Source organism: Aedes aegypti, chromosome 2 (genome assembly GCF_002204515.2).
Source record: "Aedes aegypti strain LVP_AGWG chromosome 2, AaegL5.0 Primary Assembly, whole genome shotgun sequence".
In the NCBI taxonomy this organism is placed as follows: Eukaryota; Metazoa; Arthropoda; class Insecta; order Diptera; family Culicidae; genus Aedes; species Aedes aegypti.
Window position 1 is genome coordinate 206,247,072 of NC_035108.1, and position 27,818 is coordinate 206,274,889.

The following is a 27,818-nucleotide window of genomic DNA, read 5'->3' on the forward strand; positions in this document are numbered from 1 at the left end:
ACACTGTGACCAGCCCACTTAAGTATTCCGTATTTATTTTGCGTAATAAAATTTGCTTCTTTGTACATCTGGTACTACTCTTGATGTTTACGTCTAGTTTTCCAACGAGTATTGCACTCAGCATTTTACGAACCTGTGCTATATTCTCAGCCACAACAGGATTTTAACTACACGGAAAACATGATTTTCATATGCGTTTGAAGATTAACAAAGTCTTTAACAACTTCTAACAAATCCCCAATACTTAACTATCAACATCACTAGAACTTCCATTCTATATACCTCCAACCATTCACTTCGTTTTAATAGAATAAGGTAACGACTGTTAACATCGTTCTAAAATACTAACAGTTGGCTCCAGTGACAGTAAAAAGTACATACAACAACCTTACGAACATGCAGTTTCTCTCACTGACCATCGAATGGCGACACTGATATTTGCATTACACTTAATGGGCGGTATGAATAAAAAGCGTTGAACTTTACTACATGTAGCATCTACTCAAAAACAAAATCCACAAAGTTTACTACACTTTTGGTATGAATAACATTTCGAACATGTAGTACCTACTACTTTCGAAAATGAGCAGTAGCCTGGCACACGGTCATATGAAAAATTTAGATTCTCTATATTTTAGTGCCAGCCGTTCAAAGTTTGTACAAATTCTGAACTTAGATCTCGATAGGTATTTCTACGATGAACAACATTGCCGAAGACCGCAAAGCAATCCGATGCTTGTGAAAAAAAGCACCATGATTTATCATGAAACGGCTGCATTCAGGCGGAGGATCTGTTAATATGTTTCGACATATTATCAGGTCCTCTTCGAACGGAGGGACCGCCAGGGCTCAGTAGTTACTTATAAACTAGTGCTGATTGTTGATGTTTCAATCCGTTTACACGAGCTGTAGCATTCCTTGTATTAATCAGTAATGGTGGTTAAGTTTCAAAGCTAACGTGTGATCAATCGTTTTATAATGCAACATAAGAATGGGTGTTTGGTGAAACTGTGAGTTACAATCGACATTATAAAATACGTGATTGTGTAAGTGCTAATAACGATATTTGAAGAAATGTATGGTGATGAAAATGGCATTAGAAGTGATTGTGACAGTTTTGTTTAAAACTATTTATAAAACATAATTTTAGGCTTTTCAAGGCGGTAAACATGAGTTGAGCAATGAATTTATTATGGCGGATCGAAAAATGCTTCTTAGCTGCCACGCTTTAATATGTTGTTGTACTATTATACAAAGATAACGACCAGCTAGTAAAAGTAAATTAATTCCTACTAGTTGTGTATATAGAGCTTCATACTTAGGATGAGCGGTGAATGGCGCCCTACACATGTATCATTGGCATACATGTTAGTCGATACCATTATACGTTGTTCTCATTTCAACTTCTTTCCTATAAAAACAAATGTTTTATCTTGCGTCTAGCGCAAAAAGTTGCGAAAAATATCGAAAAACCGATTTTTGACAGAATTTAATGTGTTGAAATGCTGTTTAAATGAGCGGTGAATGGCGTCCTTACGGTACCAGTTATTCCTGTACATCAGAAGAAAAGAAAAACGATTAAGAATATCTTGCAGCGTAAAGTTTAAGTGATCAAATATTAATCCTTTCTTCGAACCTAATTTCATTATACATTGGGTTATGCTATGCTTCGCGTGTGATACGAACAATTAGATTTATCAATATAATGCATTAGCATCCAAACAAATACCCTAGAAAATTTTCTTATTGTCCGACAAACATTACAAAACAATTACGAACTGCAAAAATTCAACGGTAACTTTACTCAACAAAGCTTTCATTCGATCACCCTTAAAATACACAGTCATCAGTAGACCATGCACTATAATATCCTCCTAATATAACGCAGAGCTAAAAATCCTCTCTTGCGTTACCCAATCTGAACAAGAAAACATTTTCAAATACTGCCCATAATTTGTGCACGGCAAAACAGATTCCACTTTCTACGTAATGTAACCTAGTATGAACAGCTGCCCAACTCTCCAGACCTGCGCCCTCCAAGATCCAAGGTGCTGCTGCCTTACGTTCAAAACTTCTTTCCTCAAAGTCTGTCTATCAATTCCGAACTCTATTGCATACTACCATACAGTGGCGCGGGAAGTGGGTAGGACAGGTAGGACATGTACTACGCACAAAACAACCTGGGTAGGACAGTCAAAGGGCTGTCCTACCCACGATTCAACAAAAAAACAAAATCAGTAGAAAGCTTGAAAAATAAATTAATCTTTTTATCATCTGTTCAATATACATACAAACTCGATCAACGTCGTACTTATGAAGAGGTTTTTCATAGTTTCTCAGGCCTAGTGACATAATTTTTGCATGACCCCAAAAAATTCTGACTCGTGTGAAGAACGATTGAGAACATTTATATTGAAAATCTTGGAAAACTTGTTATAAATTGTTACTTGTTGAACAGTTACAAGAAACATCCTTAATCGGCATTTCTGAATGAATCAATGGATGGTTTCTTAAAAATATCAATGACCAACTCTGTACATGTTCTGTAGAGTATATCGGGTTCAACAGGCTCTTCAAGGATTTCGTCTTAGATTTCCCGAGGAAAAGCTTCAGAAACTATCATAGTGATTTTATTTAGAGTACCTTCAGGGTCTCTTAGAGCGATATCTCGTGAAATTCTTCTAGAGGTTTCTCTGCCAATTCTCTCAGAAATCCTTCCAGCGATTTTTCAACGCATAATTTTGATTGTTTTTCCAAAACTATCCTAGAATTTCCTTCAGATGCATTTTCAATAATCCTTCAACCGTATTCTCCAGTTGTTACTGTAGAAGATCTTCTGAAAATTTCAACAGAATTTCTCCCGAGGAAATCCACAAAGGTTTATTCAAGATTTTTAGAAATAATAGCTTAAGAGTTTTTTTTAAGAAATTCTGCAAGAATTTCTCCACTCGTTCATGTTTTCTCCCAGGGACCCAGAAGTTCCTGGACGTTTCTTCGAACCAATTCTTTTTCTTTCTAGGTTTTTTTTCCTGCATTTCATCCAAGTCTTCTCCAGCATTCATTTCAAACATTACCCTCACAGTTTTTCCAAATATTTCTTAATTTTTTTCTCAAAGCATTCCCATGCAGTCTTCCAAAAAGTAAGTTAAAGTTTTTATACCAGTAAATACTACAGTAGTTTTCCCAATAATTCCACCAATCATTTCCGTACAATTTTTCTCGAGATGTTGTAGAATGTTTTTCAAAAAAATCCTTTAAAAAACCCTGCGAAATACTATCCCGAGATGCGATTGATTTTTTATTTCGATTATCTCATCTAATTCTCTATTAAATCATCTTGAACTGCCTCGAAAGTTCAGGAGTCCTTGTTCATTTAGGATGACTTTAAAACTTACATAGATTTTATCAGGTAAGCCCTGATTTTTTTCTCAAAAATACCTCTCAGATTCATTATTTAGAATATTTTTCTTGGAACTTTCCTGGAGACATGTTAGAAAGAATACTCATAGAGTTGGAGGAAAGTGGAGGAATTTCTGTAGAAATCTTAGAAGGAATCTCTGGAGTAGATAAATTTCTAGGTAATATCTTATATAAATCTAGACATACATATAGGACATAGCGAATCCCTATAAACTCCTGGAGAAGTTATCGATTTAATTTTAGAAGACCAGGAGTCTTGGAGGATTTCCCAGGGAAATCTTTGGATGAATCACTGGATAAAACTGTGGAGGAATTAAGACTTCCTGGGAAAACTTCTCATAGAGTTTTTAGAGAAATATATATGATTTCCGAAATATTCTTTGAAGAAATTCCATTTCTGTGGTACTCCTTGGGAAAATCCTTGCTAAATCCTTGAGGTATCATAAGCAAAATTCTTGGAGAATATACGTGCAGAAATTCCTTGGGAAATAATAGCTAAATGTGCTCCTTTAGAAATTTCTGAACATACCTGAAATAATTTTTGATGAAATTTCTGAAGAAGATCCTATAAAAACACATACAGTAAATAATACGAGCAGTAATAGCTTCTCAAAAAAAAAAAATTAGATCTTAGAGAATTATCTGATGGTTTAAAGAATCAAAATATTATTTCCTGGCTCCTTTTAGGTTTCGTTTTGTTTTCTTGCTTCCTGTTTGGTGTCTTTTCGGCCGTTTTTTGTTCCTTTTAGGTACCTTTTTTCAGGCAACAGGTTTTCAATATCCTATTTTTAAGCTACTCAGTCACCTTGTAAAGACGGAAAGCTTTGTATTGTGGTAACGACTGACGCCCTTTGGGTTTGCGTCCCTTAAATACAGTAACATTGAATTTCCAGTTTAGGATTCCATAGGGTTAACATTGTTCTTTGCTTCACTGTGCACACAATATTTGTCAACGTTTGTCCTACCCATGGTTTCAAGCGTGGACGCGCCTCTGCTACCATACCAATCAGACCCTATTCCTGACAAGACACAGAGTCATAACCCCAATGTGATGGATTTACCCAGTAAATCCACAACCTTGTCCTAACCCCTCTTACGTTTCGCTATCCTCGAAAGTCACCCATATTGATGCTTGGCAAAAAATATCAGTATTCAATCCACAAATCCCAAATACCACCACATTACGTTGGTCCGTTTGGCGTCGCCGGTGGATACCTGTTCTGACATTCGTTTCTTTTAAACTCCATTTCAACCATGTCCCTCCACTTTATCAATACGAATGTTGACGAATCACGATAATCTGAAGATCGTGACCAGAACGGAGGTAGGATAAATCACTAGGGACCAACTACCACCAACTTTCTTAATCGTAGTTCGATTATCTTCCAATAATTTATTAATGATAACAGATGGGAAATGGTAATAAAAATGATTTATGCAAGTATTGTGACGTTATTGAGCAATTCTCGCTAAAACCAGGCCGCCATCGGCACCCATCTTTAGAATTCCAATTTTATTTCACTGATCGCTAGTTTTCGATAAAACTTAAGGGTGGTCCTTTCGGTTTTCTCAAATTGGTGGACCCCTCGTACACCAGCTAGCAAAACAGTTGCGAAAAAGCCCATTTTTTGATAAATATTGGGTATTTCTTCACGTGATATGTCTCATATTTCGCTTGGAACACATAGCAAACTTAGTGGCATCGTATAGAGAAAGGATATAGCTTTCATTTGAAATTAAAACAAATTTGGCGGCCATTTTGAATTTTGTTAGAAAAATCGTTTTTTCACCATTAGCGCACCGCTAGTTTTGAATTCTGAGATCACCATCAGAAAGCTGAGGAAAATTTGCACTAATTATATTGAGCTACGGTAGTAAGTCATGTCGTCACTGAGTGAGAACGACACGTTGATGCTTCCACATCTTTACTCTTCCACATAAGTTGTGAACATGTAACATAGGAGTTTTCAAACCTAAATCAAATCGGCACTTCGCTCGCGCGTGTTTAGGAACAGTAGATGGATGTTGCGTTATGAAATCAAGGAAACATCTGTAGGTGATTTAATTCATACAAAAGAAACCAAAGTTATTGGCAATCGTCACCAGATAGTGGCTCGAGCTTCAGTTGGAAAAATAAAGTTAGCATAAAGAGTCCAAAAAATCCGCAGCGCGAGCATCGTGGATTTTAAGTTAGTAATTTTGAATTTTCACCTTGTTAGCACTCAACATGTTGAATTTTAATGCTACCGTTACACTTACTCTTCTTCTTGTTCTTCTTTTTTCTGACGTTACGTCCTTACTGGAACAGAGCCAGCCCCTCAGCTTAAGGTGAATATAGAGCGAAGCCACACCTCAAAAATTTACAAGACTTGAGAACCAAACAGCGCTCCGCGTTGAAATTTTATCCCATTGGTCACACCCAGCAAGCAAGCAATTTGATTGGTTTTCAACGCGAACCGTTGTCAGAATCTCCAGTCTTGTGCACTTGAAAATTCAAAGTTTGGTTTCGTTTTATAATCACCTTAACTAGCTTCAAAAACAAATTATCAAGTATGATATTTTAACGCTTATTTGCTACCTGAATGTAGTTCTGCATATCTTCGAGTTGAAAATAGCCTTAATTCTTTCATTTATTTGGTCTAAAACCATTGGAAGAAATGAACAATCAGTCAAACAGATAAAATAAGATAAGAAATAAAGAATCTGATTTTTTTAAGGGAGGCCTTATAATTCAACATTTGATGAGCGCTGAGATGGTAAAAATCATTCAACTGCTCAAATCTAAGATGGCGTCGGAATCCTAGATGGCCGCCAGATTTTCAAACCTAAAAATGATACATCTGTGTTTCTGCATTACGTCTACATTAGAACAAAGCCTGCTTCTCATCTTTCAATTTCGCTATTTTTCACATGCATGTTGGGTGATAGTGAAAACGATACTTTATGGTTCAGAAAATCAAGGATTTTTTTTGCTTAAGGTGATTATAAAACGAAGCCACACCTCAAATTTTCAAGAGCACAAGACTTGCGATCCAAACAGAGCTCCGCGTTGAAAATCTATCCCATTGTTCACCACCAGCAAGCAAGCAATTTGATTGGTTTTTAACGCGAACTGTTGTCAGATTCTCTCGTCTTGTGCAATTAAAAATTCAAAGTTTGGCTTCGTTTTATAATCACCTTAAACAAATTAAGATTTCCATTCTTAATTAATGCACTTCTGGCAATGTTTCACGTTAAAACTACAGATATTACCACAAAACATACTAATGTCCCAACGCGCAATTTACAAACTTAATTCAAAGACAAAAATGCATATGGAAAAAAAATATTTGTTTTTTTCAATCAATGTTTTTAAACGGTTTTTATTCATTACATTTATTAAAGCATAGCATAGCATAGCATAGCATAGACTGACTGTACATGTCAATGGTTGCTACTCCGTAATTTATCGGAACTGGTAAGAATTGAACTACGATCCAAATGAATAAGGGATTGGTGTAGCGTTGGGCAAATTTGGCCAGAACATCGATGTTACTGAATCGATTCAAATTCGATACGTCAAATCGATTCACCGATTTAATCGAATCATTTGAATCGATGTTTCTGAATCGATTCAATTTTCAAGCTCATATGAAAAATTTAAAAAATATGCTCTGCAAATAAGACTAAATGAATTTGCATACGATTTTCAATATTCCTTAAATGAATAACGTTTATAATTGAAAATTATATATCAATCACTTCAAGATTGATGTAAAGCTAGGCTTATGGCTCATCAACTGTAATTGTAATTGTAATTGCTCGATCCACACCCTGGCAGACATCCGTCCGCCTATCTAGACACGGGCTAGGTGAGGACCTACCAAGCCTCCCCCGTTAACATGTCCTATGCCGTTTAGCACACCGGGATCTTCCACAAGCAGGCGCCGGTATTTAAAGCGGTCCCACAAGTTTCAGCTACATTAAATAGATATAGTCCCTCTGGCACTAAACCGAATAGCGCCCTCCACATCATCACCAGCACTGCCCATCCCGCGCGCCAACAAAATGCCGGAAGTAGCGTGCCGTGTAGCACATCAGATGTTTTACACAGCACACCACCTCCGACACCATGCTCAACGTACAGCAAAGACAGCGCTGATAAAAAGCGGAATGCGTCATTCGATTCAGTACCAGAGGGACTATAATGTAACGAAGAGGAAATGAAAAAGATAGTAGAGATGGTTTGGCTGTTGGATTGCTGAAACGAGAAGAAATAAATAAAGTTATTACGTTAAAACGTGGTTTTTATAGTTAAATAAATGTATCGATAGTTTCTCATCTGTTTCTTTTCCGTATCGTAGTTGCGTCGATTATAACCAACTCGAGTTTTATCGTCTCCGCTCGGGCAATGAGGACCGCGATGAAATGAAAATATAAAAATATGAGCATTAGTGTTTATCTATTATTTAATGTGGTTCTCATTTGCTTTCCAATACCTAAGTAACATGTGAACTCTGCCTCTATCAGAAAATTCTAATAAATTATAATTTATCCTCCTACACTTCCCTAACACAAAGTATCTCTATTAAATAAAACATTTACAAGTGCAAAAGCGCAAATAATAACCAAACAAATACCCCAAAATTCTTTCTCATTGTACGACAAACATTTCAAAACAATTACGAAATGCTAAAATTCAACAATAACTACCCTCAACAAAACATTCATTCAATCACCCTTAAAATACCTACACAGTCATCAGTAGACCCTGCACTATAATAACCTCCTAATATAACGCAGAGCTAAAAATGCTCTCTTGCGTTACACAATCTAAACAAGAAGCCATTTTCAAATACTTCCCATAATTTGTGCGCGGCAAAACAGATTCCACTTTCTACATAATGTAACCCAGTATGAACAGCTGCCCAACTCTCCAGATCTGCGCCCTCCAAGTTCCAAGGTGCTGCTGCCTTACGTTGAAAACTTCTTTCCTCAAAGTCTGTCTATCAATTCCGAACTCTATTGCATTCTACCATACCAATCAGACCCTATTCCTGACTAGACACAAAGTCATAACCCCAATGTGATGGATTTACCCAGTAAATCCACAACCTTGTCATAACCCCTTTTACGTTAAGCAATCCTCGAGAGTCATCCATATTGATGCTTGGCAAAAAAAAAAAATATAGGTGTCAGTATTCAATCCACAAATTCCAAATTACACCACATTACGTTGGTCCGTTTGGCGTCGCCGGTGGATACCTGTTCTGGCATTCGTTTCTTTCAAATTTTACTTCTGTCCTCCCACTTTATCAATACGAATGTTGACGAATCACGATAATCTGAAGATCGTGACCAGAACGGAGGTAGGATTTATCACTAGGGACCAACCACCACCAAGATTGATGTAAAGCTAGGCTTATGGCTCATCAACTCATTCAAAAATCTTATCAATTTCGAATCGAAACAAAAAATCGAATGAAGAAAATCGATTCACTCGATTTTGAGGGCTCCTAACATCGATTCAAAAAATCGATTAATCGGAACGAGAAAATCGATTTTCAGAACATCGATTTAAAATCGCCCATCGCTAGATTGGAGTTTCCACTTACTCTCGAAGTGCAATTTTAGCAGATCTAATATTATTGATCAATAACGGCGCCGGCCAAGTTGTTACAGTCAGTTGGGATGGGGAAGGAATGTTAGGGTGTAATGATTGTTGCTTCCAGAGACCGAGAATACCTCTGCATCTCCACAATCACCACGGGAAGGGTGTTTATTAGTGAGGGAGGAAAAGATCTGGGAGTCACCTCTGGTCGGTGATGCGATCCATGGACAAGGGGGGAATATACGACTTATATTTAAACCTAGTTTTGTATTTTTGTCTCGAGAAGTTTTTGGTAGAAGCTTTAAAAAATACGTCAACATCTATAATGTCGAACAATTCAAAAGACGTTTTTATTAATGACGAAAACTGAAAATTACATGTATATATTTTAAATTATATGAAACAGGAACAATGCCGACACTTGTGAGCTTGAGCTTGAGCTTGATTGGCCGCCCGTGGATGCACTTCAGTATCGCCAGATCAGCTGCACTTACACAAGGAACCAACCGAATGACTGCTTGGGACTAACAGGCATCCTCAGTGTATAAGTGCTGGTGATCTTTTCTATTTTAGGCAACAATGGCACCTGCCACGTCAGAATGCAGACCAATGAGGGGAAGGGGGAGGAATTGATGATGCATTGAACTGGCTCCCACGTAGACCGTATATTCCACTGCATCCACGCCAGTTCATGCGGGAGTTATGGATTGGGGGAAAGGCATGGCAGAGAGGTTTGCTATTGTGGTTAGCAGACTGCCTATGTATCAGGCGTAAGAAAGGCGTGCGCGTGGAAGTAGGAAGCGTTAGGGAAACGGTTTCTTGTCCGTCTCTGGTTCTAGCGTTTGCTATGAACGAATAGTTTGAGTGTGATATATTTAGAATGAAAGATAGAAGCAAGTGAGAGATATACAACTACAATGTACGAGGAAAGGGACGGGCCTGGGATTGAACCCATGACCTTCTGCATATGAAGCAGAAGCGGTAGCCATCAGACCACCAACCCCGTCTGAAACAGGAACAATGCCGACACTTGTGATGACGAACCATACATAGTTTGTTTGAAAATTACATATGAGTATTACTGTGCATTTTGTCTCGATATGGTAGAAGTTTTAGAAAATACGTCAACATTCACAATGTCGAACAATTGAAAAGATAATTTTTAATAATGTCAAAATGAGAAAATATATGTATATTGAAATTGTATAAGAAAAAAACATAATGCCAACACTTATAGTGACGAAACATACAAAGTTTGTTTTAATATTACATAAAAGTTACGCTTTCAAAATAAAAAATGTGTTATCATTAGCATGAAACGAACTCACCAGTTGGTAATCCATTCTCGACTGAACACAAAACTGACACTGACAGCAAAACTTCTTAGCGTCCCGAAAACAAGCCGTCTTGCTTGGGCCTTCCCAAATACCTACCCAGCAAGACAATTTTACACCGTCTTCAACACATAGGCTGCACAGACTGAACGATCACTAACATTAGGCAACGGACAACACGAAACACCCAGTAGCCCAGCGATGAATTTTTCGTTTGACGAAAAGTTTTCACCGACTGGAGCGGGAATCGAACCCACACCTTGTGGCACAATACGTCTAGACGACTGACGCCGCTAACCACAAGGTCACGAAGCCCACAAGACGCTCCAAAACAGGGACAAAAAAAACTCCGGCGACGAAAACACGCGCGAAACCGTGAGCAAAATCTATCGGACGACGCAAACCCGAACTGTCCTGCTTGGGCTTCACGAAGCACTACCCGGCTAGACGCTCCAAAACAGGGAAAAAAACTCCGGCGACGAAAACACGCGCGAAACCGTGAGCAAATCTATCGGACGACGCAAAACCGAACTGTCCTGCTTCGGCTTCACGAAGCACTCGGTTTTTATTCATTAAATTTATTAAATCATTATTACTGAATTCTACTATATGTCGAAGAATTATTCTGTTGTGAAAAATCTCATTATAAAAGAAGATTAGTATTTTATAACCTGTATTTATACCTGAGTATCACGCTCGGTTCCGGTAGGGACGTAACGTCAGGAAAATGAAGAATAAGAAGAAGGGTATACGTAACCTTGTTTTTATTGGTAGCCTCTAAATTCGACATGCTGAGTGCAATCAAGGTGAACAATTCAATCTGCCTACTTAAAATCAAGATGGCGTCAAAATCCAAGATGGCCGCCAGATTTTTTACCTAAAATATCTGACTCGAATAATACACCAACGATTGAAAACTTGTTTCTTTGTTGTACAAAAAATGATGTTTGCATTGATTGCACTCGCCATATACGTTAAAATCGTAGAACATGATTTAGAAAATCATTCATTTCATAGGGTAAATACCATTGCTCACCTAGTTTCTGTAGCCTATCTTACGAAATTTTACCTCAGCTCTCTGATGGTGATCTCAGAATTCAAAACTAGCGGTGCGCTAATGGTGAAAAAACGATTTTTCTTACAAAATTCAAGAAATTTTTTTAACTTCAAATGAAAGCTATATCCTTTCTCTATACGAAGCCACTAAGTTTGTTATGTGTTCCAAGCAAAATATGAGACATATCACGTCAAGAAATATTACGATTCTTCAGAAAATTTTCCGTCCTGCGGTAGCCGCCGAGTTCTACTGCAGCTGTCAAAGTTCTTCCGCAGACTTGAAAATCATCGTATCATTAAGGCGAAGTAGGCCGTCATTGAAATTTGTACGCGTCGTTGATGATCGTTGCTAAACCATCTCACGATTTCAAATCAAAGAAAATCAGTTGGTTTTGCACTGACACAACTGAAAAAGTATCAGTATACTTTATACAAGTTAGCGCGTACAGTGATACTTTTTCACGTCAATATAAACTATCAAGACTGAGTTTTATCACTATGAAATGCAAGCTAAAAAGTCATCATTGTTGCCAAAACGAATGACGGGCTACTTAGCCTTAAACGAAACCATCTAATCACAGTATGCTAGTAGAGTCAGCAATGCGACTGCTGCGGTAGCTTTCTGTTCAACCGTAGAACGGAAAGTTAACTCTAAAATTGCAATAGGGTGTCGGTGCCATTAGTGGACTACCTAAGCTATAAAAAATCATAAAAAAATAACGAAGAGCCTCAACAGAGATCTTTTGGCGTCAACAGAAAGATTTTGAGCTCTACTATATGGGAAAAATATAAAAAGAGTGATAAACTATTGTTTTAACATAAAATCGCTTGAGCCACTATTGGTACACGTGTTCCAGTAGTTGCGCTATTGCTCCAGTAGTAGACGTTCGGGAATGATACAAGAAATTTCAAACAAAATGGTAAATTTTTACATAGGTTTAAAATTTTTCCCCCGGAACGGCAACTAATATTTTTCGAATGAAGCATAGAGATCATCTCTGGGGCTTTTCTTCATTTTTATACATCCATTTTAAAACTGCCTCCACCCGTTGATCCACTATTGGAACACGACGGCAACTACTGGTGCAAGGGAGCAAATTTTTTGCATAAACTTAATTATTTATATAACTTATTGATAAAATAAAAAGCTGAAATTTGGCAAATCGACTAAACTAGAGACGATCTATACACCAAAAATATCACATGTCGTTTTTATCGAAAAATGTACGTTTAATTCCATAGTCCAATCTACTGGTACATTACAACCATTGGTACCGGCACCCTACCTAATATTTATAAAAAAATGGGCTTTTTCGAAAACTGTTTTGCTAGCTGGTGTACGAGGGGTCCACCAATTTGAGAAAACCGAAAGGACCACCCTTAAGTTTTATCGAAAACTAGCGATCAGTGACATAAAATTGGAATTCTAAAGATGGGTGCCGATGGCGGCCTGGTTTCAGCGAGAATTGCTCATTGTCATAAAAAATTGTAGTTGTGATAGTGAAGTGATAAGATGGAAAGTATACATATATGATGTGTGTTACGGAAGTTAATGAGTGATAATCGGTGGTATAATTGATAGTGTCAAAAACAAAAGTGTGGTAATTATGTGACAGTGACTGTTGTAATGAAATGGGGAATGAGGAGCTTTTAATAAAACTATTTCGTTCTTCACTTCAACCACTTTAGTAGCATTTCAGGTCTTATCATAGTTTTATAGTAGTTTGGAATACTAGACTTCAAAACTACGGCAAGAGCTGATTGCTGCTAGGGTACACAGTGACCATTTGAGTAACATTGCTTAGGAACGTTTGGGGGATGAACGTAATAGAGGCTTATAAAGGCAAATGTAGGGAAGGAGCTTAGGGTAGATTAAAAGTCCAAGTACTACCCCTATCGCTACTGACAAAAAAGGAGAACTGTCAAAACGCATGGAAAATAATGAAAAACGTAAATAACTTGCAATTAAGAAACTGGATCGAAAAAGTAGTGATTAGAAATCAAACGACAAGACAACTTTTAGTGTTTAGTTCATCTTCCATGGTGCTTTCTTTGGTTCAGGATTCCATGTTTACCATTACTGAAAAAGCGTCATCTATTGCCTTTTCAGTTTTGAATATCAATCAATTTCATTGTCAATCTCTTTATTGATATCTAGGACACGTTCAACTCAGTAACGAAAATCTAGCTGTAGCAGGTAATAGTTAAAAATAAGATGGTAATGTCTTAGCATGAACATGGAAAGCTGATTATGCTGATATATACAATCAAGTGTAAGAATTGTAGACGAAGTGCCTACTTTTTTTTGTAAAATTACATGGAATGAAAAGAAGATGAGCTTTCAAATTTACTGTTCAGTATTGCATTTTGTCGCACATATTTCTTGATGATTTTATTGGAATCGATCGGAATGCAATAGAGCAGGGCTTCACTATTTTAAAAAGGGACAACTAGGATAAGCTTTTAATACCATTTACTCTACCCAAACGTATATGATTGCATGTAGAGAAATAAGCAGGTTCAGTTGTGTCGGGGCTGAGGCAGTGATTGATGGGGATGTAGTCAAAGTTGTTGAAAGGCCATAGAACACTTGTGACGTGTGATATTGATATTTCCCGTGTAGTAAAAACATGTGTTCTGGCTGCGAATATCTCCTCTTACGGACTACGAAACATCTTAGGGACCGGCAACTTGCAAAGGGAAACGAAAGTTCTACACTGTTGTTTGATAAAGCATTATCTGACTTCATGGATCCATTCTTTCGTTAATAACTTCGCATAAACACCTTGCAATTATTTATCGCAGAACACTGAAAAGTGTTTCGAAAAGTAAATCAGTTTTCAATATTAATGCAAAGAGAGCAACGATGAAAGCAAGCATGCCTAAATGAAATATCATTGCCAATTTGCCCTGTATAAAACGCTTCTTGCCCTGTATATAACGCTTCAGTGAGATGGTCATTTAGTGCGAATGCCGGAATAAAAAGTTGCATCAATCAGGTGGAGGTCAGCGGCCAAGTGGAAGACATCCGCGTAAGTTCATTTTGATATTGACGTGATAGTACCAGAGCAACCAAATCATCCCAGGTTTGAGACAAACGATTGATACTTGTTCTAATTGACTATATCGGTAATCACATGGCTTATCTTCTGACTATTATTATGTTACATTTATTCTAAGGTTCTTGTTTTTTTTCAAAAAAACACCATTAGTTATTGTAAATTTAAGTGTTTTACCTTTCAATCGGTTTAACATAGGAAACAACAATCAATTAAACTTGAACCAGTAACATACTTAAGCCATTCCGGTAGGTTAAATCTGTTGTATATATTTCTAATTATAACAACGGTAACAATTGTATATTAGTTGAGAACAGATTTCCAAACATTTTGAGCGATTTTGTAGGTTTTTTCAGTGCTATTGCGTAACTCTAATATAGTTTATATCGTGATTTTAGTCAAAAACTTCAAATCACGATTTCTTGAGATTCCTCCCAGGGATTTTTTAAAAATTGGCCCAGAGATGCAGAATGACCTCTGGAATCGAGCACTCAGATTTGATGGACATTTTTTTACATAATAACGGTCTGTCGGGGCACCGTGAACACACTTCGAAAACAATCATATCACTCAGTGGCGACTCGTAACCTCACGTTTCGTCTGATATACGACCCTGAAAATAACTAATTTTGTATACTGAGTTTATGAAGCAAACAGTAAACGATTGAAATCGCATATTTGATGGTAAAATTCAGGCGGATTTGAAGTTAGGGAATAGCCACTGATATAACTATTGATGAATTATTATCGTCTAATTGAACAATTCTCACTGAAACCAGGCCGCCATCGACACCCATCATTAGAATTCCAATTTTATGTCACTGATGCTAAAACGAAAGGATGGTCCTTTCGGTTTTCTTAAATTGGTAGGTGGTACGTATTTTTTGATAAATCTTAGGTACATTCAAAATAATCCAAACGTCGATGTTACGTAAAAATAAAGGTGTTTTTTTTCCATCGCACTTTCCACGTAGCTCTTACGTGAATCATAGGTAGCCCAGAATGAACGCATGAACTTTTGAACTTCGTCCATTCCACCGGCGCTACACGTAAGAGCTACGTGGATTTTCCGTTAGCCTTTACGAAGCGTTTCAATATGAGCTAGGTGGTTTTGCATTAAATTTAACTGTAATAACGACCAACCTTATTTCTAATAGGCTTTGGAAGAAAACTAATTCCCAATTAAAAAATATAAACTAACTTAAAAGATTGTGATATTATTATATTTAATCTGAGCATTTTTAATTCTGTTTTCCAATTTTTGTGAGTTTGGTCTGTCTTCTTGTAGCCTTCGCGTGCTATAATTGATAGAGGTTATAAATCAGAAATAACATATGAAGTAATGCAGGGATTCTTCGGTATTTAAAGCATATTTACCTTGAAATCAATCTTGCACAGGGTTTAAAGTTCAGCGGCTTCTGAAGTTCTTCAGGCGCCATCTTAGAATTTGAGCTCAACACCGAATGTACGTACAATATGCAGATGTCAAAACGAACTCAGGCACCTACGTGAATTTCACGTAAGTGAGATAGGTAACCTCAGTAACAAATACCGAGTCACTGTTTGGTGGTTATGAATGACTTAGTGATGTTTATCTTGGTCAGGTGAAGTGGAGGTAAAATGAATTTGGAATGATCTACGTGATTTTTCACGTAGCAATGACGTTTGGATTATTTTGAGTGTATTTCTTCACGTGATATCTCGCGTAACAATTCAAAAGGGCCAATCCTCAGATCGTTGACTTTGAGAAAATTCGATTTGAATATTATTCACCAAATTTTCAATTCATATTTCTCAGTATTCAAATCAATCAATGTGATTTCTTGCTTGTTGAGTGACGATTTACTATTGCTACACGCTAATAATAATAAGGCTAGGCCTTTTCGGTTTTCAATGAATGAGCAAGAGAGAGTCATTCGCCTCTCACCATGCTAAGGCCAATGACAGTTTGCGAAATTTTCCGATTGTAGGCCCTCTTGATAGAGCGAGAATCGATTATTTGCCGTTTCAGCAGGGGGCCAATGAATGATTTGGAAAAAAAACCGGTTATTGGCTGTTTTGAAAATCGAGTTTATAACGGTAAGTTTTATGATTGTGTTGACAGTGTTTGCATAGTTTGTGGGTGTTGGGAGATGTTATCTAATTGTATCAAAACCCGATTTGTTTACAATTTGATCATTGGCCCTTTAGAATTGTTACGCGAGATATGTCTTATATTTCTAACAAACTTAATGGCATCATATAGAGGAAGGATATAGCATTCAGCTGAGAGTAAAAAAATGGCGGTAATTTTGAATTTTGTTAGAAAACCCGTTTTTTCGACAACGAACAACGAAATTCAACATGTTGAGCGTTAACAAGGTAAAAAACTTAATTTACTACTTAAAATCAAAATGACGTCAAAATCCAAGATGGCCGCAAGATTTTTTTCACTTAAAGTCGAGTAAAGAATAAGAGTATTTTCTTTACTCGACTCGAAGAAAACACTAACGATTGAAACAAAGAGACATTGTTGTACAAAAAATGATTTTTTTATTGATTGCACTCGCCATATACGTCAAAACCGTAGAACATGATTTAGAAAATCGTTCATTCTATAGGGTAAATACCATAATACACCTAGTTTTTTTAGCCTATCTTCCTCAGTTTTTTCTTAGCTTTCTGATGGTGATTTCAGAATTTTAAACGAGCGGTGCGCTAATGGTGAAAAATAGTTTTTCTAACAAAATTCAAGATGGCAGCTAAATTCAAAATGGACGCCAACATTTTTTTTAGTCTCAAATGAAAGCTATATCTTTCCTCTATACGATGCCATTAAACTATTTATGTGTTCCAAGGGAAATATAAGACATATCACATGAAGAAATACCTAAGATTTATAAAAAAAATGGGCTTTTTCGCAAATTGTTTAGCCACCCATTTGAGAAAACCGAAAGCACCACCCTTTAGTTTTAGCATATACTAACGATCAGTGAAATAAAATTGGAATTGGTTGTCCTTCCTAATGCTTATCTTCCGGAGGAGTTTTGATGATGTTCTTTTAGAAGGCAGGTTTAGCATTCCTTCTATAACCCCGTAGATTACTGCATAAAGTTTATTAATAATTTAAAAATCATACCAAAGTCTTTTTTCAAGTTTGGTCAGAATCTTCTCCAAAAGTTTTCCCAGAAAGTTATTACATTTTCCGTTAGAAATGTCTACGGAATATTTATCTTAATTCTTCCAGAAAAAGTGACTTTTTGTTAGAAATAGTGACTTTTTAGTGACCAGTTCGAAAAATCTACCCCCGATTTTAGCACCATTTTTGACCCGATTTTGTCTACCCCCGATTTAAGCATCCTTTTTCCCGATTTTGTCAGCCTAAAATTTATATTTATTTCAATTAGATTAAACACGTCTATACTGGCAATATTGGGTGCATAAAGTCAATTATGACCTTGGCCACGTCTATACAATCATCTAAAGAACGAATTTTTGAAATTTGAAATGCTCAATAATTATCCAAGAAACTTATCAATGATACCTTGCATTATGGTACATTGAAAATGGAAGTAAAAAAACAATTGTTGCAAATGCAACGAATAAGAGACAGATGTCCGATTTTCTGAACGCAGTATATTTAGGCCAACGTTAAAAAATTCCGATGGGATAAACAGACCATAGGGAAATGCTGTATGTTCTTTTGTGTTTAATGTTGTACATAATAATTTTGATTTTATGTGTTTTTCTTAGTTCTAATTGTCCAAATGGTAGTACTTACGTTTAGTGTCTCTTTAGCGTATTTCAATTGGTGTTTAGCTCTAAGATCGGACGGGGAACTACTACAAGTTCGGATTATAGGTTAGGTTTAGTTTCACAACATTTCAATATTGATTTTACCTGTTTTTTAACGTGTCTTTTACTTGTCTCACGTTAATTCAAGTGGGTTCTGACTGCTCACGGACGCAAACTGTGTAATCAAGGCTTAATTTTAGTAAATTCTCTAGTTTTATCATTGCATGAACTAACCTGTGATTTCTATGCCGTACTAACTGTGTTGTTTTCTAATTCATTTTTTATCTTAGGTAGTTAAATTCACTAAACGTAGGTAGATTAAACTAGTTATTAATTCAACAATAATTTTAAGTGAAACAGTAACACTTTTTAAGTTAATTAAATTTTAACTGAACGGACTCTACTTTGCACGCCTTTCGTTACTTGCATGTTTTTCAGTCTGACAGTCCTGACGTTTCTCCTCAAACTCTCGCTCACTGAAGTTCTCTGACGCAACGGCGCGCATACTGTAGGGGCTTGTCAATATGGACAAGGTAGAAAACGTAGGTCAGTACTGTTGTGCTGTTTGGATGTGGTGCGAAGCAACGGAATGTTGCGACACTCCCCCCCAGTGCTTCATGGTCGCTGAACCGAAGTACTTACAGTAGCACCTACGTCCAACACTGCAAGCTTCACGACTGGTCTCTCTAGAACTCCGGTTGGCATTTGCACTAGAGCACGACGAACCTGTCCATCAGGGGATCGTATCGCACGAACCACTCGACCTTTCGGCCAGCAGTTCCTCGGCATCGTCTCGTCGGCAACAACGACTACATCTCCTTCCGCAATGGGCTTGACTTGGTGAAACCATTTCGTCCTTCGGGTCAGGGTCGGCAGGTATTCGGATATCCACCGACGCCAAAATCTATTGGCGTAGATCTGCGACATCTTCCAAGTGTGCTTTAGAGCGTATCTGCTATCGTCGAACGCGATCGGGGGCTTATTACCATTTGACGACCCGAGCAGAAAATGATTCGGAGTGAGTGCTTCGGACGACTCGCTATCCAACGGTAATTCTGTCAGCGGTCGTGAGTTGACAATCATCTCAATTTCAGTCAGCATGTTCTTCAGCAGCTCGTCGGTGGGTGTGCGTGTGAGTTGGGTGTGCTTCAGGGCTTTCTTCACGGATTGGACAAGTCGTTCCCAAGCTCCGCCAAAGTGTGGTGATGCTGGTGGATTGAACGACCATTTGGTTTCTGTGGTGACGAAATGTTCCATCAGCTTCTCCTGGTTCACGTTTTGCAACGCCTCCTTCAATTCTCTACTGGCTCCAACGAAGTTTGTACCGCGATCACTGATTATCTCCAGAGGTGCACCTCTCCTTGCGACAAAGTTTCTGAGAGCAAGGATGCAAGAGTCGGTTGTAAGGCTGTGGGCGACCTCGATGTGTATCGCTCTTACGGCAAGGCAGGTGATCAACACCCCCCAGCGTTTCTCAGTCCTTCGTCCAACAACCACGTTCATCGGTCCAAAGTAGTCAATGCCGATGTACGAGAATGGACGACAAAAGGCCTTCAGACGTGTAGCTGGAAGATCAGACATCTCTGGAGTATCTGGCATTGACTGACGATTCTTGCAGTACTGACAACGACCTCGTACGCGATTAAACGTTGAGCGGATCTGAGGAACATAGAATTTACGCCGGATTTCGTTGAGTACAGTCTGGTGATTCATGTGGAAATATTGCTGATGTATGCTGGCGATGATGAGGTCTGTCACTGGATGATGCTTCGGTAGCAGAATTGGTCGCTTTGTGCTCTCGTCTACTACTTCGCAGGCATCTATGCGACCCTTCATTCGCAGCAGTCCTTTTTCGTCTAAAAACGGACTAAGCTTATACAGCGAGCTCCCCTTCGGTAACACGTTCTTCCATGGTACAGGGTTAGGTTTCTTCAGAAGGTTGATCTCCACAGCAAACTCAGCAGTCTGTACTTGTTTTATTATAAACAGCTCGGCATCTTTAAGTTCCATTTGAGTTAACGGGCCAGTAACGATTGCTTTCTTCTCCAGACGTCTACGTATATTTGAGGGAAATCGTCTCACAAAGGCAGTGCGACGCAAAAGAACTTTCCAATTTGAAAAATTTTCCCAGCAGAATAATGCCGACTGTACGTAATGATGAAGCAAGTGCGGACGCTTCTCCTCTTCAGTTTGACTGAACTGCGATTTTGTAACAGGCCATTGCTCTATCGACTTCAACAGAAATTCTGGACCACTGTACCAACGACTCGCAGGAGACAGATCTGGCAGCTTCTGCCACTTCGTGGCTTCATCGGCGACGTTTAGCTTTGTCGGAATCCAGTACCACTCATTAGTCTCTGTTAATTCCAGTAGCTCACTAACTCGCACCGCCACAAACTGACTGTATTTCCGATGATCCGAGTTGAGCCAGCAAAGAACGTCGCGTGAGTCTGACCAGAAGAACCTTTGCGCAGGTTTTAGCTTATGTGTTTCCATGATATCGTTCGCTAAACGGGCTCCGATTACTGCTGCCTGAAGTTCCAGCCTCGGGATCGACACGAATCGCAATGGAGCTACCCGTGTTTTTGCCCCGATGAGCGCGCATTCCACTTCACCATTTTCTTGAAATCGGAGATACGCAACCGCAGCAAATCCGTTTTCTGACGCGTCCACGAACACATGCAGTTGAATCATATTCTGCTCTGCAACACTAGTCTTGATTCGGTAACATCTTGGTACGCGGACATTCTCTACCTGCGGAAGAACTCGTAACCATGTCTTCCACTTTTCGAATTGCTCGCACTTGATCTGATCGTCCCAGCTTACGCCACTCCGCCAAATCTCCTGAAGTAGGATTTTCAGAAACATCAAGAAGTTCGCCAACAGTCCAAGAGGGTCATATATCATCATCAGCGTGCTCAAAATCTGTCTTTTCGTCGGAATAATCCGGCCTTGCAGTAATTCTGCGCTGATTCTAGGGGAAACTTTGAATGTAAACGAATCGGTAGCAGTGCACCACCACATGCCAAGGACTTTTTCTGTTCCCATTCCATTCGACAGGTTCAGACTTTTCTCACCAGGCTTCGCATCCAGCTCTCGCAGTACCTGTTTGGAGTTAGACAACCAATTGCGTATTTAGAAACCAGCTTCGGCATGAATAAAACGGACGTCCTTTGCTAACTGCGTTGCATCTTCCTCCGTTTCCTCACTAGTCAGCATGTCGTCAACGTAATGCTCTTCGATGATTGCTTCAGTAGCCCTCGGAAACTGCTCTTGGAAGCGCTGCGCATTGTGGTTCTTCACATACTGCGCACAGCTTGGCGAGCACGTAGCCCTGAACGTCATAACTTTCATGGCGTAGACATCTGGGCTTCGTTTTTGATCACCATTCCGCCACAGAAACCTCTGACATTGTTGATCGTTCTTGTTCACTGTCACTTGATGGAACATCTCTCTGATATCGCCAGTAATGGCTATGCGGAATTCACGGAAACGACGGAGAACGGACGGAAGAGAAGTGAGCTGATCTGGACCGGTGAGCAGAAAAGAGTTCAGTGAAGTTCCAGCCACCTTTGCAGCCGCATTCCATACAATACGAAGTTTGGCTGGTTTGTTCGGGTTCACCACGGGGAAAATAGGTAGGTACCAAACGCGCTCGAATTTTTCCGACAGTTGATGTTCCGTCAGCTTCTCAATATAACCGCTGCGTTCGTAGTCACGAATCTTTTGATTTAGCACTTCAGTCAGTTCTGGATCGCGTTGCATTCGCTTCTCAAGACAAACTAGACGCCGCATGGCCATTTCTTTGCTGTCTGGTAGTCGGACATCGTCGTAACGCCAAAGCAAACCTGTTTCGTATCGCTTGTCTTTCACATGTGTCAGTGATTTCAGTAACTGCTCGGCACGCTCGTCATCCTTCGACAGGAGAGGCTTGACTGCGATCATAATTCCCAGACTGTCCAGCGAAAAGTACGCTTTTACTGTGCTGTGCAGCTCTGCATCATTACGCTCGCAGCATGGACACAAATGAAAACTATGGTGTCCGCTGAATCGTGTCACTGATTGGGATGTGGTAGAGCAAGGTCCGAATACTATCCATCCCAGACGTGTTCTAGCAGCGATTGGTTCGTTGTTGCTACCTTCTCTGCTGTCCAGCGCATGGCCCAAGTGACAGTTGTCCATACCAATTAGTATCCGCGGTCGTACGTTACGATAAGAGTTGACTGGTAAACTATTCAGATAGTGATATTGTTGCGACAATTCCTTCATAGAAAGAGTTTGCTGAGGCAGAGCAAGACTATGCACAGTATGCACCTTCGGAATCCAGTAACTGCTTGTATCTTTCAGTCCAGAAATTTCCAACGGAAGCATCACAGAGTTCGTCTCCTGCCGCTGATGATCAGCTGTCCAGCCTAAACACAAGGGATACGGTTTGCCTTCGATGTTCAATTCCTTCAGTAGGTCATGCTCCATCAACGTTGCAGATGAACCTTCATCCAAAAAGGCGAATGTACGAACAGATTTTCCTCGGCCATGCAGGAGAACTGGAACGTAACGAAACAGAACTTTGTTGTCATTGCTTACATGAGTGTTGCATGTTTCAGTAGGAGATTGCGTCGGCGCTTGTGAAGTTGGTGCTTGAGTTTTCTCCCTTTGCTGGTACCTGGAATCATCATGCAACAACTCATGATGCATATATGAACAGCCATTTCTTCCGCAAGGTTGCTTCACGACACACGCCCCGAAATGCTTCGCAAGACACTTCCGGCACAACTTGTTCTGCTTCAGCGCTTCCCAACGTGCCGCAACATCAAGATCCTGGAACTTCTTACAAGATCCTACGCTGCTACATCCTCCATGGCAAATGACACACTGCTTGCTGACTGGTTTTGACGTAACTTTGGGGGTGGCCGAAGTGCTGAAGCTCTGACTTGAACTGGTATCAACGTGGACGTGAACTTCTTCCTTTCGAACACGCTTCTCTGGCTTTCCAGTGTATGTACTGATTGAAGATGGAACAGTGACTACACATGCTGCTTCTACAAGCGTTCCCAACCATGTACTGAAGTCCGATAGTGTGATTGTTTGCAGCGTTTGCCGATGTCTCGCCCAGTCAAGCTTGATAGTAGGCGGTAATCTTTCAACTAGCTCTTGAAGAAGTGCCACATTGCAAAGATGCTCGTTCAATCCACAGGCCACGATCGTTGCGCACATGTTCTGGACTGCTACACCGAAATCGATCAGAGTTGCTAATTTCTCCGTCTTCGGCGCTGGCATTTCCCGAATCTTACACACCAGCGAGTGCACAATCACTTCTGGCCGACCGAACAGCGTTCGTAGCGTACTGATTACACCTCCAAGCCCGGCTGGGTACAATAACCGACTCCTTACCACCTCGAGAGCTTTGCCCTTCAAACTCCGCTGAAGCCGAAGTAGGTTCTCCTCGTCACTGAAACCGCACATTTTGGTTGTGCTTTCGTAGGTGGCGATGAATAGTGGCCACTCCTCAGGATTTCCGGCAAAGATGGGAAGTTCCTTTGCCACTGCTTGCCGCGCAGCTAGTTGACTTCTACTGAGCTCATGAGAAATAGCTACCGAAGATTGACCAGAACTACGATCTGGGTCAAATGGATCCGCATTAACGTTCAGACCACTGCCACTCCTTCCTACAGGATCGCTGGTTCCGATTTCCATCGCCCTTAATCGACCTTCTAGACGCTTCGTCTCTAAATCTTGTTTCTTCGCCATCTCTTCAAGCTGCTTTTGCACTCGCTGGATCATGTTGCAAACATTGGTCGTGGCATGATTTTCCCCTCCTAGTGTGGTCGAATTTGCATTAGGTAAAGCCACTGCAGGTGGGATCATCAATTCATCTTGAACTTGTTGCTCCCTTTGCTCCAAACGGCGCTGGAACTGATGCTTCAAATCATTAACTGCATTCGTCATCTCACGGTCTTTCTCCTCGAGCATCCTCTCGTACGACTGTCGCTGCTCTTCGAACTTCCGCTGCATATCTTCCATTTGCTTCTGGAACTCCATGAACTGCCTTTCTAGCTGCTTATTCTGCTGATCCTGGTTGCTGTGGGTTGACTTGGCCGTTCTATCTTGTGCTGGAACCGTCAAATGGGTCGGTGTGATCTGAGCTGCCCGCTTTGCTTCGCACGCTGTACAACTCCAATCTACTTCTTCGATCCCTTCGTCAACGCCCACGCACATGAAGTGAAACCATCCTCCGCAATCGTCACAGCACACCATTCGACTGTCGTCCGGATCTTTGCACACAACGCAACTCACACCCGGCAACGCAACTTTCCCACGATTCTTCGACATAATTTCCGCCACCCGATCGCGAATAAACGAATTTTTTAAAAATGTTGCAAATGCAACGAATAAGAGACAGATGTCCGATTTTCTGAACGCAGTATATTTAGGCCAACGTTAAATTCCTATGGGATAAACAGACCATAGGGAAATGCTGTATGTTCTTTTGTGTTTAATGTTGTACATAATAATTTTGATTTTATGTGTTTTTCTTAGTTCTAATTGTCCAAATGGTAGTACTTACGTTTAGTGTCTCTTTAGCGTATTTCAATTGGTGTTTAGCTCTAAGATCGGACGGGGAACTACTACAAGTTCGGATTATAGGTTAGGTTTAGTTTCACAACATTTCAATATTGATTTTACCTGTTTTTTAACGTGTCTTTTACTTGTCTCACGTTAATTCAAGTGGGTTCTGACTGCTCACGGACGCAAACTGTGTAATCAAGGCTTAATTTTAGTAAATTCTCTAGTTTTATCATTGCATGAACTAACCTGTGATTTCTATGCCGTACTAACTGTGTTGTTTTCTAATTCATTTTTTATCTTAGGTAGTTAAATTCACTAAACGTAGGTAGATTAAACTAGTTATTAATTCAACAATAATTTTAAGTGAAACAGTAACACTTTTTAAGTTAATTAAATTTTAACTGAACGGACTCTACTTTGCACGCCTTTCGTTACTTGCATGTTTTTCAGTCTGACAGTCCTGACGTTTCTCCTCAAACTCTCGCTCACTGAAGTTCTCTGACGCAACGGCGCGCATACTGTAGGGGCTTGTCAATATGGACAAGGTAGAAAACGTAGGTCAGTACTGTTGTGCTGTTTGGATGTGGTGCGAAGCAACGGAATGTTGCGACAACAATGTTTATATTAATAAAACCATAAAACTAAGTCCTTAAGTTGAAATACAACTTGAAACCAGTCGCTAAATTTTATCCCCATTTTAGCTCTTTCCCGATTTTGTCAACCCTAAATTCATCATGGGGCTGACAGAATCGGGACATTACTGTATGTCTTAAAAATAAAGGATTATTTTAAGGAATATCCGGTTTCATTGTGGTATAAATTTGTAATCTGTAGTTGGAATTTATTACAAACGATAACCTGTTAGTTTACATCGGAGGGTCAAAAAACGTAAATATGCAGTAACTAAAGTAATCCAATCCAACTTTAAAAAAATATTTTGAAACATTGCTAACCAAAAAGTGAAAGATTATTAAGAAGTAGGGTAACCAATATATTTTGGACCCTTGGGCCATTTTCCTGCAAATTTCCCGATTTAAATCGAAAGATCAACTCAATTCGCATGCCATTTGGAAAGATAGGACTATTCCGCACTTGCATCAACCGTTTGTACTGTAAAGTACCCATATTTCGCGCGCGCTCCTAATTTCGCTCATTGAAATTTTAAACATATTTTGCGAAATAAATTTTAGTTGGCTAGTATTTTGAATAATTCTACTTCAGCCATGGTTGCATAACATGCATTTATGTAGTCCAATAGGTATCAACAAATATGAATAAAATGGCAGTGAGCGAAATTAGGAGCGCGCGCGAAATATGGTAGCATCACGGTACCTAGAAAATGTTTTTATTTTATCTGAAATTAATTTAATTTAATCAGTTCATCCATGCAACCGTTACAACACGTTACACACAGAAATTGAAGCCGTCAGAAATTTGTCAAATGTAAACAAAAACTTTTTTCAAATTTCTGAACTAAACGCGTAGAATTTCTTCGCTTTTCCATTGTCAATCGATTGAACAAGCATATTATACAACCAGTGTCGTGGACTTTGTCGCCAACGATAAAAAGATGCCAGGGGTCCAAAATATATACTTTGAGGGTCCAAAATGTATTGGTGTGTCCAAAACAATGAAAAACAGTGCTTCACAATTCAATTATTTTCGACGTTTTTTGGATCCTACATGATCGTATGAGCATTATTATCTCGTAGAGGAAGTTTTTCTCTACATTTTGAAAAGTTCTTTGACTTGGTTACGCTGTGCAATTAATTAATTGGGACAAAAAACTAAAATCACTTCCTTAGGGGGTCCAAAATACGACTGTTACCCTATAGTGTAGCAAAGTGGAAATTACATCACTGCTTGAAAGTGATTTGTCCAAAATTACAGATACTCAATGACAATGAAATAACACCAAACATAACAACTTCTTACAACTTATTTTTGGAGGACGGTAGATGTAGATTTTCAAGGTGGATTCAAATTCCCGTCTTCTTCCGCTTTTCCCAGGTCGGGTGGCCACCCTGCCCTATTTATTCTGGCAATACCAAATAGCCTGCTCCCGTATTTATTGTACATTAAGTAGTTGGAGGAATTTTATATATTTCCAAGAAACTACTACATAATTTGAATAAACATTTTATGATCCGCTTGGTCTAAACGCTGAAGAGACGATTCTCATAAACATCAAATTAATTACAATAAAATACTTTATGAAGCTTAACAATGTTGCCTGAAGAGTTTCTTTTTCTGTGACCAGAAACGAATAATTCGTTTTATTAGAAAAATACCAAATAGAGAACCCCCCAGAAAGAACTACTCAAATAAAAGAAGCAAACATACAAAATTCGGGGCGGAATACCTCTTCTCCTCTCTTGCGAAGTACGTGTATGAAAAGGTGGCAGAGTACTTACTTCTTTTCCTCCTCTCTTCTGTTCGTTTCTCGGGTCCTCCTTTCTTTTTCTTCGGCACGGCAATAATTTCGTAGCGCTCGGCCTTTTTCTGCTTCCTCACTATCGGATGAGCGTAGGAACTTTTTTCACTCGAGTTTTTTTTCGCTTCCTGCACCAAACCACAGCACTATTTGTTCGTAACTATCTTCCCCCGGGGGGAGTGCACGGTTTTCCGCAACACTTTCTACCGGAAAAATGGGATTAAAGTTGGAATTTTCACAAAAATATCACTGCCATCCGGAACCACTTTCAGGCGATGCAAATGCGAAAATACGACGACGAAAACGAACTGCTGCTGCAGCGGAGAAACTGCTCGAATAAAGATGGTTGACTTCGAAGGCGTTACGCGCGAACTGGAACCGGGAGCCCGGAGCGCTTTTCGTCGCAAAATGGAAACAATGGGCGGTATGAATAAAGTGTAGTAAAGTTGAGTTTACTGTTCGGATAGGAATTCAAAAACGGTCCTGATAGCAGCAATCATGCAGCTTCAAAGCTGTAATATATTAGAATCAGTAAATTTCAGTTTAGTTTAATACAAATTCATCTTACATTTTCGTTTTCTTCC

General features: G+C 39.3%; 1 protein-coding gene across 1 annotated transcript in view; it reads right to left on the reverse strand.

Annotated features, from left to right (window-relative positions):
- Window positions 1–27,570, reverse strand: part of LOC5570325 (coiled-coil domain-containing protein 6) — a 46,403-nt gene extending 18,833 nt beyond the window's left edge. The window contains exon 1 of the mRNA XM_001653103.2: window positions 27,215–27,570. The gene's annotated coding sequence lies outside the window, so the exon portion shown is untranslated. The remainder of the gene's footprint in view (window positions 1–27,214) is intronic.
- Between the last annotated feature and the right edge of the window lie 248 nt (window positions 27,571–27,818).